Below are 5,000 nucleotides of genomic sequence, written 5' to 3'. Positions count from 1 at the left end.
TCCCTTTATGAATGGTGGATGATAGCTACTACTCTACTCCTTTATGAATGGTGTATGATAGCTACTACTCTACTCCTTTATGAATGGTGTATGATAGCTACTACTCTACTCCTTTATGAATGGTGGATGATAGCCACTACTCTACTCTACTCCTTTATGAATGGTGGATGATAGCCACTACTCTACTGTACTGTATTCCTTTATGAATGGTGTATGATAGCTACTACTCTACTCCTTTATGAATGGTGGATGATAGCCACTACTCTACTCTACTCCTTTATGAATGGTGGATGATAGCCACTACTCTACTGTACTGTATTCCTTTATGAATGGTGAATGATAGCCACTACTGTACTGTATTCCTTTATGAATGGTGGATGATAGCCACTACTCTACTCTACTCCTTTATGAATGGTGGATGATAGCCACTACTCTACTGTACTGTATTAATTTATGAATGGTGAATGATAGCCACTACTCTACTGTACTGTATTCCTTTATGAATGGTAGATGATAGCCACTACTCTACTGTACTGTGTTCCTTTATGAATGGTGGATGATAGCCACTACTCTACTGTACTGTATTCCTTTATGAATGGTAGATGATAGCCACTACTCTGCTGTACTGTGTTCCTTTATGAATGGATGATAGCCACTACTCTACTGTACTGTATTCCTTTATGAATGGTGTATGATAGCTACTACTCTACTCCTTTATGAATGGTGGATGATAGCCACTACTCTACTCTACTCTACTCCTTTATGAATGGTGGATGATAGCCACTACTCTACTCTACTCTACTCCTTCTTGAATGGTGGATGATAGCCACTACTCTACTGTACTGTGTTCCTTTATGAATGGTGGATGATATCCACTACTCTACTGTACTGTATTCCTTTATGAATGGTGGATGATAGCCATACTACTCTACTCTACTCCTTTATGAATGATGGATGATAGCTACTACTCTACTGTGTTCCTTTATGAATGGTGGATGATAGCCACTACTCTACTCTACTCTATTCCTTTATGAAGGGTGGATGATAGCCACTACTCTACTCCTTTATGAATGGTGGATGATAGCCACTACTCTACTCTACTCTACTCCTTTATGAATGGTTGATGATAGCCACTACTCTACTCTACTCTATTCCTTTATGAATGGTGGATGATAGCCCCTACTCTACTCCTTTATGAATGGTGGATGATATCCACTACTGTACTGTACTACTTTATGAATGGTGGATGATAGCCATACTACTCTATTCTACTTCTTTATGAACAGTGTATGATAGCCATACTACTCTATTCTACTTCTTTATGAACAGTGTATGATAGCCATATTACTCTATTCTACTTCTTTATGAACTGTGTATGATAGCCATATTACTCTATTCTAACTTCTTTATGAACAGTGTATGATAGCCATATTACAGTCTATTCTACTACTCTTTATGAACAGTGTATGATAGCCATATTACTCTATTCTACTTCTTCATGAACTGTGTATGATAGCCATACTACTCTATTCTACTTCTTTATGAACAGTGTATGATATCCATATTACTCTATTCTACTATGAGTCATTCTTGGCTGCTCCACCAACCTCAGATTTATTTGGTCCATTTAGATTTGCACCTCCAGTGCCACTGTTGTGCGAGGAGGCTGTTTAAATGCTGAAAAGGTGTATCTCTTTGCTTTGCAATTAGTAATCCTGAGTTCGCTCTGAGCTGTGATCAGCGTCTCGGGTTCTCTAAAGTCACATCCTGTCTTAGACATTTGTTTCTTTAGATTCTGCATCCAGCAGGTGAGGCTGTGCATCAGAGAGGAGGGAAACCAGACCTGTGTTCAATTATGATTAAATACTTTATCTTCGATTGATTGAGCTTGCCTGGCACAATGGAACCACTAGAATAGTGAATAGTAGAATAGTGAAGTGAATAGTGACAGAATAGAAGCACTCCGGGTAGACTAGAGCAAACGTTAAAAGAAAGTATTTGATCCCAGGTCTGGGGAAGACGAAGCGTTCAGTACTGTTCCCTTTCCCGTCTGCAGTTAACGACACATCCCACCGCCACTTATCTTCCAGGGCCCAGAATCTTGGCGAAAAGCGAGAGTTTTTTTTCGAGGAGTACAACAAGAGATTGTCCTCTGCTCTCTGTGAGGAAGGGGAGATGTGCAAGGTCACTGTGCTGGCGTGCACAAGGACGGCACTCATTGTTCTGCCAGCAGTGGAGATGACGGAATGCAGAAGTACTTAGCTACTTCACATAGTGTACACACACACACACACGTGTGCACACACGCAAAGTGTCCCGCTGTCAGCGAAGCGATTAAAATGAGGGATTGGTTTCTGGGGATGATTGATTTATCATTTCTCTCCTTATCAGTTTGTGTTCCGTGCTTCATGTCTTCATGGTGGATAATATCTTGTTTCCTGGGAAGGAGCCGCGTGCCATCTGTCTGGACCGGCGGCAGCACACCACACACCCAGAGTGGTGCTTAGTGAAACCTCTTGACAACAGAGGTCAGAGTAAATGGGCATCCTCCTGAACTTGACTAGATGAGCAACCAGGAAACAATGGCGAGTCCCAAATGGCACCCTATTCCCTATATAGTGCACTACTTTAGACCAGAGTTCATATAGCACTACTTTAGACCAGAGCCCTATAGTGCACTACTAGACCAGAGCTCGTGCACAGGCTATCCTGTGGGGGGACACTTAATTTGCATGCCTATCAGTCCAACCAGCTAAGCCTCCATTGATTTTCTATGGAACACTACACATGTTGAGTTCAAAGGTTATCCCATGTGTTTGAAGGATTTGTTCATGGGCTTGAGTCTGTTTGCTTTATTCACCAATTAAGGGGAGAAGATTCCAGGTTTCATTACCACCACTGTGATTGTAGCTGTGAATGTGATATACACTCAGCAATGGAAGATGATGCAATCAGCGATGGCAGATGTATGGAGATTTCCTGTTCATTGTGAAGGAGAGATTCTGTATTTGTTTGAAACCTGTCTCCAGTGAGATGCATTGCATTCATTGTCCTCCTAGCACTTCTGTCTAATCAGCCCTACTGGAAATCAAGCTTCTGTGGTCACATTTTAATACTCATTGCAGAAACTCCAATGAAGCGGAACCTATGGAGTACTTCCCCATAGTGCACTTTTGGATGAGGGCCCATAGACCTCTGGTCAAAAGTAGTGCCCTATGTAGGGGAGTGGGTGCCATTCGGGACTCACATTGGTCATGCAGAAATGGGCTCCCATCTTTTGCATGGGACCAGTTGTGAGAGATTGTAGTGAAAGTCAACAGATTGCAGGAGGAGTGCTGACAGACCAGGGGTCTGGGGATATATTTGTATGTTTAGCCTGCATATGTTCACTCATCACAGATTACCCAGGAGAGTGGGCAGCAGACTGGAGGAGGAGAGACCACAGCTGTCCTCTTTCACTTCTCACTGTGTGTGTCCCTCTCTCTCTCTCTCTCTCAATTTGTTCATGTTCTCTGCTGCTTAGTCTGGTCCTTCTGTTCAGCAACTTCACCATCTCTCTCACTGTATCATCTCATCTTCTTTGCTCAAACACTTCAATAATACTAATAGTCTCTCCTCTCCTCTGGTTTTCCTTCTCTCTCCATCTCTCCCAACCCCCTCCGATATGTCATTCTCATTCCAGTCACCTCTCCTCGGCAGCTCTGACCTTGAATTCAGGGGATTGCTCAGTGGCGTTAGTCGGCTATAAAATTGCAATCATCGCACATAAGGTGGGGTGAAATAGTAGGTTGAAATGTCTTTAAAAAATGTATTACCTACCAGCACTACCCTCATGCTGGGATTCATTAAACTGTGTTTACCTACGAGGTTCATTCTCATTCTATCTTCCTGGGCATCTAGTTTTTGTAAATCTCATCTCGAGTCAGGAGGTTCTTCTCACGGGCGGCTAAGAAATAGCAGAATGCTACAAAATCAATTGGTCTATTTCACAGGTCTCAACTGTGCGTTGAATTGTTGCCCCTGTTGTACCCTGGAAGTACCACACCTGAATAAATGCATCAGCAACTTGGTCAAAAGAAAGATGAGCTATTCAGTAATAGATGGTTTGGTTCTCAGACCTGTAAAGACAGTGTGTGAACAGGCCGACCTACATTTATATTTGACTTATTTAGCAGACATTCTTTAGTACCTTAGTCACGGTTCATCAGAAAGACCACTGATACCAACTGTTAGTTACTGCACTGCACTGCTCAGACCTATATTTATATATGAACTCTGGGAACGTTGAGTTTATTTTCTAGCAGAAATGCTCCTGCACAGTTTTAGTACAAGATTATAATGAACAGTACTGTATGGTGTAAACTATATATACAAAAGTATGTGGACACCCCTTCAAATTTGTAGGTTCGGCTATTTCAGCCACACCTGTTGCTGACAGGTTTATAAAATCAAGCACAGAGCTGTGCAATCTCCATAGACAAACATTGGCAGTAGAATGGCCTTACTGAAGAGCTCAGTGACTTTCAACATGGTACCATCATAGGATGCCATCTTTCCAACTAGTTAGTTCGTCAGATTTCTGCCGTGCTAGAGCTGCCCCTGGTCAACTGTAAGTGCTGTTATTGTGAAGTGGAAACGTCTAGGAGCAACAATGGCTCAACCACAAAGTGGTAGGTCACACAAGCTCACAGAACAGGACCGCTGAGTGCTGAAGCGCGTAGTGCATAAAAATCATCTGTCCTCTGATACAACACTCACTACTGAGTTCCAAACTGCCTCTGGAAGGTTATAGTAACCAGGGTTACAGCATCCCTACCAGACTATAATAATGAACAGTACTGTATGGTGTACCTGCAGGTTATAGTAACCAGGGTTACAGCATCCCTACCAGACTATAATAATGAACAGTACTGTATGGTCTACCTACCGGTTATAGTAACCAGGGTTACAGCATCCCTACCAGACTATAATAATGAACAGTACTGTATGGTGTACCTGCA

The sequence above is a fragment of the Oncorhynchus nerka genome, unplaced genomic scaffold (assembly GCF_034236695.1).
Source record: "Oncorhynchus nerka isolate Pitt River unplaced genomic scaffold, Oner_Uvic_2.0 unplaced_scaffold_2036, whole genome shotgun sequence".
Classification (NCBI taxonomy): Eukaryota; Metazoa; Chordata; class Actinopteri; order Salmoniformes; family Salmonidae; genus Oncorhynchus; species Oncorhynchus nerka.
Note: the sequence above shows the minus strand (reverse complement) of the source record.